We start from the raw sequence: 13,420 nt of genomic DNA on the forward strand, positions 1-13,420 counted from the left end.
CTAGTTTCTTTCATTTAACATTGTATGTTATATTGATCCATGCTGTGCATAGAATTACTTTGTCATTTTTGTATTGCTCCTTATTATTCCATTGTATAAATATACCACAATTTGTATATCCATTTTACTATTGATAGATGTTTACAATAGTTTAAGTTTGGGCTGTTATGAATATAGCTTTTGTTTTGTTTTGTTTTTATACACATGCACTAATTTATCTCTATATATTCCCAGGCTTTTAATGACAGGCTCATAAAACAGGAGTGTATTTAACTGTAGAAACTACTGACCAACAGTTTTCCAAAGTGGTGTACCATCAATTTACTGATCACCTGGTATCCTACATACCAAAGTTAACTGAGTAACTTTGGATTTAAAAGGAAACAGATCAAAGTGAAATTTGAGGGACAGTGTGAACCAAACTCAGAAAAATCAGTGAAGATATAGGAACAAAACAAAGGGTATAAACAGTATCTGGAATAAACACAGGTTGATGGGATACTGGTTCACTGTTAACAGACACTTGAAGTTATTTTTCCATTATTATGATAAAACCCGTGATTGGGCCGGCCTGTGGCCACTCGGGAGAGTGTGGGGCTGATAACACCAAGGCCACGGGTTCAGATCCCATATAGGGATGACCGGTTTGCTCACTGGGTGAGCGTGGTGCTGACACCACCAAGTCAAGGGTTAAGATCCCCTTACCGGTCATCTTTTAAAAACAAACAAACAAACAAAAAAAAAAACCTGTGATTGACATTGGCAGAAGGGTCACTTGGGGCATATAGGGATTCCCATCAAAATATAAAGTATGAAAGGTGTTCATTATTCCACTGGTATATTTTGAGTAGTGACATCTTAACCCAACTGCTAGATGTGATGTTTCCTTATGTGAACTCCTGGTTGAAGTATTGAACTAGCTGTTTACCAAAAGCTGATGTTTTGATACTAACAGAAAATAAGGAAGAAAAGTCCTACTTAACTAGAATAATTTCTGCATGATTAAGGCCCTAGTGATTCCTGAAAATATTATTGGTGCACATTTTTTCTCTTGCAGCTTTGTCATGGTTCACGGCCTCAAAGTTAATGCTTTCATTTTTGGTGATCAATGTTGATTTTATTGCATTTTCTTAAGATTTATGTTACTGTCTTACATGGAACTAAAACACTAGTGTAGTTTACATAAAAACTCCGTTTTCTTATTCTGGGAATCTCATTGAGGGAATTTTATAGTCCTATGGGCAGATAATTTTCCTTATACTGAAAAGGATTAACTTTTTTTCATTTACTTTAATGTAGCTGGGTTGTTAATTTGTAACACATTGGTGGAAAAAACCACAGCAGGAAGATTTTGGCTCTTACTGAGATATGTAAATTACAGTAATAATCTTTGCATTAAAAGTGATAAAATAAACTTAATGAATCAACCTCACAGTTCTTATTCTGAAATCTCTCCCCACAAAAAGAACTTTATGAATAAAACTGGAAATGTTTAACTAAATTGAACAGGGCTATTTCCATAGATTATTTTCCTTCAGTTATTCTTAGAACTCTGCTATGAAAACACAATGGAAACATTCAAAATAACCTGGCCTGTTCCTGACCTGAGGTTTGTCACACCATTAATAGGAGTTTTAACTCAATAAATATCATATGCATATGAATGTATAATAAACTACAAGTCTGTTTCTCCTTTATGAAAAAAAAGTGTCAGTGGCTATTTCTTCCTCTTACAGCTTGCCACCCTATCTGAAATTCTCAGTACCCACAAGGTGTTTCTTAAATAAGGTTCCCACTACATCACCCTAAGATCCCTGTTAAAACATAAACGCGTTGGGGAAAAAGGGAAACAGGAATATTTTAAGTCATTATTGTTCACGAAAGAATTTTAAACGATATATTCCTCAGTTACGAGCAGAGTCTTGCAAGAAGGATGGATGCATATTACTGATGCATGGAGAAGAGAAGAAAGGGAGACATGGCGTGTGAACTGTTGCCCAGGTGTGGGCTGCGACAGGGGCAAGTGTGTGGCAGTACACAGGCCAGGAAAGGGAGTTTGACTAATGTCATGAGATACCCGTCCCCTGCTGTACAGTTTCATCTCGAGCTTGCTTGTTCATGACTGTGGCATCAATAACAAAAATGCAAACAACAATATTCATAACAGTAATGGAATTTTAGAATACTTTTGTATGGGGCCGGCTCCGCAGCGCACTCGGGAGAGTGCGGCGCTGTGAGCGCGGTGACGCTCCCGCTGTGGGTTTGGATCCTACATAGGACTGGCTGGTGGGCTCACTGGCTGAGCGCGGTGCGGGCAACCCCACACCAAGGGTTGTGATCCCATACTGGTCAAGACAAAAAAATAAAAATAAAAAAAAAGAATACTTTTGTATGTTTCAAAATGGTTTGAAGGTCTTCATTCGAATTATCTCAATTTCCAGGAACAGGTGAAGATTTAAGAGGGAAATTACAGAACTACTAGGAGGAAGCTAAAGTTTCCCCAAAATGGCATTCTTTTACTCTAACTAAGTTTCCTAGCCAAATGATCATATTCTGTAGAAGACTAGTACTATTAAAGTTTTTACATGCACTATTTTTACATGCTCTATTAAATTTTTACATTCTCAAGAAGTACCGTGCCTAACAATTTTTCCAGTCCCAGTTTCATTTCTGTCACAATAATGGCCCTTCAAAGATTACTGTGCTTGAAGAAAAATAAAATAAGGGGAAACAATTCAGGGTGAATTTTCTTCCCTTTAAGTTGAGAAAGGTATATTTTGAAGCCTTGCCCTGGTGCTTGAAAGGTGAACGGTTTCTACCCTTAATGAGAATGCCAGCACAGCCAGAGCTGATTCCAGCAAGCTTGCGGTGAGGCTTGTTTATGGCTGCTGTCTGTTCTGAATGGGTGGCGCTGGGTTCTGATTGGTTGGCGCTTATTACACCAGTTGTTATATATGGTATTTTGAATAGCACCCCAGAGAACAACTGACAGAAAACTTGGAAGTAATTGTCACCTCATCCAAAAATCCAATTATGTAGGAGCTTGTATCATGGTTGTGGGGAAGCTGTTATATGTATCCAATATGAGTAGCAGCTGCCCACTCCGCTGTTGCTCTCTAGAGAAATAATACCTCGAGGATGTCCAAACTCTTAGGAAAATGAATCAAAATACTTATCAAGCTTCCCATCCTTGGTATTTGCTTATTCTAGTCATGTTTTGATACATTGGGGTATATGTGAATATTTTATAGATATTTTGTAGTTTTTGTATTTTCTAGATAAGAACCTCATCTCTCCATCTTGTTTACATCAGTCTAGCATTTATTGAACATCTATTAATATGCAAATGTATATGATAGATGCTATGAACGGTTAAAAAGAAGACAACAAAACAAATTGTTGTTCTATAACATCTTTCAGCATGTGAACAAGTTGTGTGCAATGTCTCCTGACTTAATTATACATCTCCTTAAGGGGCAGTTTACAGGTAAAGCATTTACATTTTTCAAAGAAAATCTTAGGCAAACCATTAGGAAACAACTGATGACTATGAGAATAATAAAACTGAAATGCATTTATAGAATAAATGCTTACTGAATATAATATAATAAATAGACAAAACATCTACTTTGAAACAGAAATAAGTCTGATGGAACCTCAGACATAGCAGATACATTGAGCTCAGAGTGCCATGCTATGGAATTCTCAGAGGAAGGAGCCTCTAGCAGGGGTGAGGGTGGGAAGTGTAAGCCTCGAGAAATGAGGCTGGAGAGGAGAGCACGGTTGAGATGAGAAAGAAACTTGTCTGGATGTAACGAAGCTAGAACTTTATCTTGTATGTGAAAACACCAACAAATTTGGCGTATGGAGGTGACTTGGCTAGATTTTGTTTTTAGATAATAGCTGGTACTCGTATGAACTATGGATCTGAGAGTAGCAGCCTTGTAGGGGGCGTACTAGAGAGGTTATTCCTGTAGTTCTGTCATAGGTGGTGCAAATTTAATTGAGACCAGTTTTAGTTAGGAATATTTTATCAATATTTTATCATATTTACTAAGACTAATCAGCTTGGGTATGCAAATAGGGTTGAATTAGTTTTATTAAACCTAATTGCAATGGCTCTTTCAGTGGAGATCTGTATAACACAAGGTTTTCTCTCAGAGGCTCATGTGTTTATGACTGGCAGGTACCTGGTACATGACTTTGATGATCAGTTCTCTTCTCAGCACTTCTCTGAACATTCATTGAGTCTGATTTCTTTGCAGGTCTTGTCTCACCACTGTCATGACAGGAGGTCCAATGTGAGGAGTCTGGTGTCTATGCCAACCAGCTCTCTTCCAATGTGGATTGGATTTTTCATGATAGCCACCAGCAAGTCAGCATCAACTGTGCAGAGAAAAGTGAGTTTTAAAAGAACATAGAATATTCTTTGGTGTTTTGAAACGGCAACATGTAATTGTAAGTAGCCAGCTTTGTTCATTATTATTATTTCTTTTAGTCATCTAGAATAGAAAAGGAGTTACCAAAATATTTTGGTGGTTGCTGTATTGTTTGAATAAGCAGAAAGCTTCCAAATTTATTACTACAATAACTATCATTTGCTGAGAACTGACCATGTGCTGTCCATTGTCCTAACTACTTTATACATGTATTGTCTCGTTTAATCCCCCAACATCTCCAAGGGTTAGGTGATATTTTTATGCTAATTTTACAAAGAATAGAACTGAGATTTAGAGATGTAAGTCACAGAAGTCTCCCACCAAGCATGCCTCCTACCCTTCTGAGGTGTTTATTCGAAAATGGGACTTTTTACTACCTTTGGACTCCAGAGTTGAGTCAAATTTCTTCCTTGAAATTATTCATGCATTGCAAGATTGACCCAGGAGTAAAAGCTAATGTAGAGTACTTAAAAAATACAATGAAATGGTAAACTAAAAAAGAATAAGAATTAATTAATTAATCACAGGAAGGCAGTCACAGCTGTTTTGGATCATGCTGGATTTATTTACCAGAACTAGCACAATTATTTAGAACAGAAAGCAGAAGCAGAGACATTGATTGAAACTGCAGGGGGAATTTGGGTAGGCAGAATATAATTGCTCATTATTTTTATTTGTATCTTCTCATTTCCTTGTTTCCCTTTCCCTTTGTTCTTTGATAATACTCAAGACATTGCATAAAAACACACTGTTTTCATTGCTTATATATTTAGCCTGGTCCTGCAGCTTGTCTCATTTGGAAGTCATAATCAGTTTTTAATATCATTATAATTTCCACGGTAACCAGTTGGGGTATCATAATCATAACAACACGACTTTAGTAAAGACAGATGAACTAAGAAATAAAACACTTTTATGCAAATATTTTGAACAACGAACTAAAAGAAAAATATATACAAAAAGATAACCCTGTTGCTATTGTGAGCTTTTAAACTAAAATCTTCCACAGCTATTCAACTGCTCTATAAAGTTTGTATTGAAATTTGGTTTCATTGGTGCACACAACAGTATTGTTTTAAAAACCAATATTTGTCCGTATGCATTTTATCTGTAATGTAAATAAACCTAAAAATTTAGGGATCTTCAATATGAATATTTTTGTTCATACTTGGAAGATTTCTTGAACATTAAAGGATTTTTTTTTTCTTTCCGGTCAATTTAAAAATGAAACAAGAGATAATTATGTAAAGTTATTTTGTCACCTAATAAATATCTGAAATACATTACCAACATGGCAACAGGCTGTTGATGTAGTTCTCAATGCTGCATGTTTCATGACAACTCTGCTTTTTTACCCAAAACAGTAGAAACATAAAATTGTTTTACCAAATACCATTTGACAAACATATGGAGTAGTCATCTGCTCTATTGTACTTCATTTTAAAGAAATACATGAGTGCATATCCATTACCTTTTCTAAAATCATTGAATTCAATACCAGATATTGTTTAGATTAGGAGTCAGCACAATTTTTTTTTTTTCTGAAAAGGGTCAGATTGTAAATATTTTCAGCTTTGCAGCCATGTGGTCTCTGCAGCAGCTATTTGCTGTGTTGTTGTAGCATGAAAGCTGCATAGACAATACAGAAATGAATTTGTGAGGTGGTTTTCCCATAAAACTTATTTACAAAAACAAGTGGTGAGGTGAATTTGGCCTGAGGGTGCTAATGTGCCACTGGTTTAAGAATGTTCTAAACAAGAGAAACTCTACAAAATAAAACTTTGTTAATATTTACCTTAAGCCCTGTATTAGGGCTCTCCAGAGAGACAGAATCAATAGGATATGTTATAAATATATGAAAGGGGATTTATCAGGGGAATTGACTCATGCAATTGTGAAGAAAAGTCCCATGATAGGCTGCTATAAACTGGATGCTGGTAGCGTGGCTCAGTCCAGTTCTAAAGGCCTCAAAACCAGGCAATCAGATGGTGTCCTTGGTGTAAGTCCTGGAACCCAAAAGCTGAAGAGTCTCAATCTCTGATGTCCACGAACAGGAGAGAAGAGTGTATCCCAGCTCCAGCGGATAGAGAAAAAGAGCTTCGCCTTTTCCTTCTGTCTTTTTTTCTCTCCAGACCCCCAGTGGATTGGATGGTTCCCACCCACATTGAGAGTGAGTCTTTCCTACCCAGTCCACACAGACTCTCATACTAATCTCTGCTGGAAACACCCTCACAGACACACCTAAAAAGACAGCTTTACCAACTAATCTCTGCTGGAAACACCCTCACAGACACACCTAAAAAGACAGCTTTACCAGGTTTCTCAGCATTCCTTCATCTAACCAAGTTGACACCTAGAATTAACCTTCACAAGTCCACCCCTTGGTGTCCATACTATCTCCTTAAATCATATGTAATCTTCAAATGGTAAAGCAGCATTATGGTTTCACCTAACATGATACACTATCCTGCATACAACCGGAAATGCATTAATCCCTTTCCAAGAAGTAAAGTCCTTAGATGATATTTACTTTCCAAAGGTAAAGTCCTTAGATGATATTTACTCGTCTCCCAATATCCTATGATTTAAAATTGCAAATACTATGAGATAAGTGATGGATCTTGGACCTGACCAGTGCCATTGTGCACACAATAAGCACAAAATAGCTGCTGGTCTTGTCTTCCACTCCAGCACCAAACCCTTCCTTGCTTCCCTTTATGAGAAGCCTCTTGACTTCTGCAAAACAGAAACCCTTTTGCTTCTGCAAGGGTGCAGTTCTCCACCCAGGTTGCATAGCTTCTGCATTAGCATAATGCCCCTCCTTGATTGTACCAGCCAGCCCTTGGCACCCTATATAAGTTCTCTCATCCCCACACGTGGTGCTGTCCTCCATCTTGAGGGCAGCCCTGAGCTGCCCTCCACTTTGAGCACAGCTCAGTAGATTCTTTTCCTTTAATAAAGCCAGATCGGTACTCGGTGTCTCAGCTCACTTTCTTTCATTATGGTGCTGAAACCTGGGAAGGGTTATGGCCAATATTGTTGGACAATCCCCTCACTTGGATTGATTGGCCCTCAGCCACCCTTCCCAGACCTGCTGAACTGGGTGCCTCCAGGATTCCACTTTTGCCATTCAGACCAATGCATTCAACATTGGCCTCAATTTAGGGTGAGTCAGTGGGTCTGTCCTGCTCCTACAAGTTCCCCTGACTACTCTCTATAACTATAGTCTCTACAAAGCCCAGGTGCCTGGCCAAGGGAACTCTTCTCATGCCCCCCAGCTATTAGAGGATGCTCTATTAGCCAGTCAGTGGCTTTTTGCTTGAAAAGAAGATGCACACCAAAGAGGATGCTCCTTGGGGGCATTCTTCTTCTACCAGGACTGCCCATTTCCTTTCTCACCCTTCACATGGGATCCTCACAATCCAAAACTCCATGTCCTACACCCTCGGGCTGTCTCCTGGCCAATTTACCCCTTAGCCTCCAGGGAGATATTAAACCTAAACATCTCATTTTCTACTGTACTCCACGCTCTATGCCTCCAGGCTGTCTCCTGGACAACCTCTTGGCCTCCAGGGAGAAATTAAAACTTGAACACCTCATTACAATGGATCTCAGTGACCACAAGATGGAACTCTCAATTTAGATACTCACTGAAATGGCAAAAGCTGGAGAGATTTCTTATGTTCAAGCCTTTTTTCTATTTCCAACTACAGTCCTTCTCTCTGTCAAAACTGTCCTATGTCTTGGGCCGGCCCATGGCTCACTCGGGAGAGTGTGGTGCTGATGACACCAAGGCCATGGGTTCGGATCCCATATAGGGATGGCCAGTTGGCTCACCACCGCTTGGGAGAGCGTGGTGCTGACAACACCAAGTGAAGGGATAAAATCCCCTTACCAGTCATCTTAAAAAAAAAACAACAAAAAACAAACAAAAAAAACAAACAAAAAAACTGTCCTATGTCTCATATTCCCCTAGCTCATGCCTGACCTCCCTTTCTGGACACAGATCAATCTTTTGATCTGTCAGACTACTCTGCTCTCCATTCGGGCCACCTGACTATCTGCTTACACTCCAGATCCTTCACCAACCCCTCCACCTTTTCCCTTTCTTCATCCTCAGCCACCCAACCCCTCTCTCCTTCTCCCCCTTCATCAGGTGACAACCCTGCCTCAGCTCCAGTTCCTTTATATCCCCTCCATGAAGTGGCTGGGACAGAGGGAACTATCCAGGTACATATCCCCTTTTCTCTTTCCAATCTCTCCCAAATCAAAAAATGACTGGGATCTTTCCAGTCTGACCCAAACACATATCTTAAGGAATTCAGATATCTCACCCAGTCTTATGACCTCACCTGGCATGATATTTTTATGATTCTCACTATTACTTTGTCCCCCGAAGATAGGGAGCAGGTCTGGGTAGTGGCCCAACAACAGGCAGGTGAGGTACATGCTCAAAATAGCAGGCGGCCTGTGGGAGCTGTAGCCATTCCTCTCACGGACCCAAATTGAGACTACCAGGCTGGCCATGGGGATCAGGATCTCTGGGATAACATGATCACACGATTGATTTACGGCCTCCAAAAGTCTACTAATTCCTAACCTGCCTCTCTGAGGCTTTACATAAATACACACGTATAGATCCAAACTCCCCTGCAGGCATGGTCATTTTACACTATCTCCTCAATGCAGCTTTCAAGGTTTTTAACAATAGAAAAAAAAAAAAAAATTGAAAGATCATTACAAAAGAGATCAGGCCAAATACCTGCTCCTGGCTAATGCCATCTGAAGCTCACACACTCCAAAGCTGGCTGCCTCTAGGGGCAAGTCACCCAGGGAGCTGCTTCAAATATAGTCAACTAGGCCACTGGCCATTGGCCCATTCTAACCCCAGGCCTCTTCCTGTGCCCTGTCCTCACTGCAAACAGCCAGGTCACTGCGGGGATTGACTGTTCCACTTGCCGGAGAGGGAATGGCCCAGTCCCCAACCCACGGTCTTTGGCTTCATGGCCATCCCTACCGGAGCTTCTTGGCTTTGTCCAGGAGGAGGACAGCTGATGCCCAGGGCCTGAGGCCCACATGGAGATCACCATGTATGAGCCCAGGGTAACTCATCTTGTAGAAGGTAGGCTGATCTCTTTTGTCATCGATACAGGGGCCACTTACTCTACCTCTTCTGAATATGAAGGACCAACAACTCCATCCTCTATCACAATAGTAGGGGTCACAGAATCAGAATACTGCCCACAGAACACTTAACCCCTTTCCTGCACCCTACGTCACACTCAGTTCACACACAAATTTTAATAATGCCTCAATGCCCAGCTCCCTTACTGGGATGGGCCACTCTTTCAAATTCAAAGCTACTCTTACCCTAAACACTTTAACTCCAGCTACAATGCTCCCATTATAGGCTGCCCCAGGCCTGGCCCCTGAGGCTTCCACCTTCCCCTCCTTCTCAGACAAAGTTAATCCCTAATATGGGACACTTCTTCTCCCTCCATTTCTACACACCATTCCCCTATCCTTGTTTGGAAACCCTCTTTGTTTCCTAATGTCCCATAATACTCCATCGCTAACAAACACCTAATGGGTTTAAAACCCATCATACACAAACTCCTTTCTTCTCATCTCTTACAGCCTACCCACTTGCTTTTCAATACACCCATCCTTCCAGTTATAAAGCCTAACAGCTTATACCATTTAGTACAGGACTAATCCTTACATGCACTGTCCCCAACAACTTATTTGGACAGTTTTGCCCCAGGGATTATGGGACAGCTCCCACTTTTTTGGCCAGGCCTTAGCTCGAGACTTATCTGAACTTCCTCCAACCTATAGCACGTTAATACAATATGTGGATGACCTCCTGCTTTGAAGCCCCTCCTATGAGGATTCATAGGCCTGTACTGTTCTCTTTAATTTCTTGGCTTCCAGGGGATATCAAGTGTCCCCCAACAAGGCCCAAATTTCTTCCCCTTCAGTCACCTACTTGGAAGTCCACCTCAACCCCAACACTAGAGAAATAACAATGGACTGCAAAAGTTTAATTTCTGAACTACCAACTCCCACCACAAAGAGTGAAATTCTCTCTTTCCTGGGGCTTGCAGGTATCTCTGTGTGTGGATCCCCAACTTTGTCGTGCTAGCAAAACCACTTTATGAGGCAGCCAAAGGAAATCCTCCCATTCCCTTAGATCCCACAAAGTCCATTCATTCTCCCTTCCAGCAATTAAAAGCCACTCTCCTCGCAGTCACAGCTCTATCCGTCCCAAACCTATCTCATCCTTTTATCCTATACATCACTGAAACCCAAGGATTGGCAGTCGAGGTTTTGGGAAAAGAGGCAGGAGATATTTTCTCCCAGTTGCATACCTCTCTAAACAACTAGACACCACAGCCTGGGGATGGGCCCTCTGTTTATGGGCCTTGGTGGTAGCTGCCCTTCTAGCACAAGAAAGCTCTAAACTAACTTTTAGACAACAAATAGTCAAGACCTTCTCAGCCATAAGGCCAAGTCAATTCTTTCCCCTTCTTACCTACAATTTGTTCATCTTACTTTCATTGGAAATTTCCAGTTCTCCTTTAAAACTTGCCCTCCCTTAAATCCAGCCACTTTCATCTCAAAACACTCACGACCCTTAGAACACAATTGCATGGAGGCTTTAGAACTCTTTCTCGATCTTTTTCCACACATCTCCCCTCATCCTATTATGTGGTCTCAACATACGTGGTTCATAGATGGGAGCGCCACCTCTATGCCCACCCCCTGGGTGGGTTATACTACAGTAAATCTAACACTAACTATTGAGGTTCCCCCCTCCCCCCTAACACCACTTCCCAACAGGCAGAACTCATTGCCCTCACCCATGCTCTCACTCTGGCAAGTAACAAACAAGTCAATATATACACTGACTCTAAGTATGCTTACCACATCCTATACTCCTGCATGGCAATATAGAAGGAGAGAGGATACATGACCACTCAGGGAGGGCCCACAAAAAATAGACATCTTATCAAGATACCTCTTGAGGCTGCACAACTCCCAAAGGAGGTTGGGGTTATACACTGCAGAGGTTAGTTTTATACACCAAGCATCCAATGATCCCATAGCTCAGGGAAACAGACTGGCAGATTTAACTGTAAAACAGACACCAGGCCCCCACTCTTCCTCTCCTGCTCAAGTCCTTTTCATAGCCCCTATGCCCTTACCCCAATACACACCTGAAGAAATACAACATCTCCAATAGTTGGGAGCACAGAGGAAGGACAACTGGTATACTCTCTCCGGTTGCTATGTCCTCCCTACCACACAAGCTGAGCAAATCCTTTTAGATCTCCACAATTCAGTTCATATAGGCTATGAACCCCTGTTATGCCTTCTTCAGCCCTTATATTACTGTTGTTACATAAATGAGTCCGGGGTGATCCAAGACAACTTAAACTATTTAAAGGCAAGTATTGATCGCTGACACAAAGGCTTACAAAACACAAACACACCTTGGGGGTGGCCCTAGTCACTGAACCCTGGGATACTCTGGCTTATGCCCCTACTAGGACCCCTAACTGTGCTGGGACTCATCCTACTCTTTGGTCCCTGTCTCTTTTGGTGTTTCTCTAACTTTTTGCAGGAGCTATGCAGGTTTTCACCAACCAAAATGTCACCAAATTGTTACTGTGAGGAAGATATCAGCCCCTCAGAACCAGCGACCATTCCCTGGAAGAATACAGCCTCCCCACATGAAAGCAATACCCCATCACCTAATTGTTTTACCCACCAACATAAATCTTTTATTTTTTCCATATCATCACCCATCTCCAGCAGGAAATAGCTTCAGAAGAAACGACCTTCAGCCCTATTCCCTTCTCCCTATACTTAAAAGGCAGGAATGATGGATCTTGGATGTGACCAGTGCCATTGTGCACACAATAAGCACAAAATAGCTGCTGGCCTTGTCTTCCACTCCAGCACCAAAACCCTCCCCCTTCCCTTTAGGAGAAGCCTCATGACTCTGCAAAACAGAAACCCTTTTGTGTCTGCAAGGGCACAGTTCTCCACCCTGTTCACATAGCTTTCACATTGGCTTAATGCCCCTCCTAGATTGTATCAGCCAGCCCTTGGTGCTCTATATAAGCTCTCTCACCCCAAACGTGGTGCTGTCCTCCATCTTGAGGGCAGCTCCGGACTGCCCTCCACTTTGAGTGCAGTGCAGTAGATTCTTTTCCTTTAATAAAGCTTGATCGGTACCCAGCATCCCAGCTCACTTTCTTTCAGTAAGGTTAACAATATTTAAATGTTGATATAAAGTTAGTAAGTCTCATGGTAACTGATAAAGGACAAGAGGAACAAAATCACATATAATTGCTTAATATGTGTATAGTATATATATACATAGAGACATACTCTTAACACCGTAGGGAGAAGAATCACGATCCTCATTTCTGTAACTGGTCACATGGTCAAAGGTGGTATTTATAACTATGTTCTTCTACTACCCATTCTGTATTCTGTTTACCTTCAGTGAGCACCTCAGCTGGTCATGGTTCTTTACCAGATGGAGTGACCCAAACCTTCATCCCTGAAGGGCCTGGGCCATTTGTAGTCTTGCTTGGATTTGGCTGTTGTAATTTTCCATTGATCTTAATCACAGTTCATGGTAGTGCTAAGAGATGTCCTAAGAGATCTCCTGTATTCCAGATATAATCTTCCTTTCCTACATTGTAAAGTAGTAGCCCAACTTCCCCTTGGTAGTCTGGGTCAATCAACCCAGCCATAACCATAACTCCTTTCTTAGCCTGATGATTTAGAGGCATGAGGAGCCCAAATTGGCCAGGTGGCAGCCTCAACTTCCAGTTCAATGGAATCACTTTTGTGTCTCCTGATGGAAGCATTCCTCCCTCTGGAACCAAGACCTCTAGACCAGCAGAGCATAAAGTTGCAGGGACAGGAAGCAAAAATTTTGCCAGTGGGTCCCTGAGGGTGGT

The sequence above is a fragment of the Galeopterus variegatus genome, unplaced genomic scaffold (genome assembly GCF_000696425.1).
Source record: "Galeopterus variegatus unplaced genomic scaffold, G_variegatus-3.0.2 Scaffold49, whole genome shotgun sequence".
NCBI lineage: Eukaryota > Metazoa > Chordata > Mammalia > Dermoptera > Cynocephalidae > Galeopterus > Galeopterus variegatus.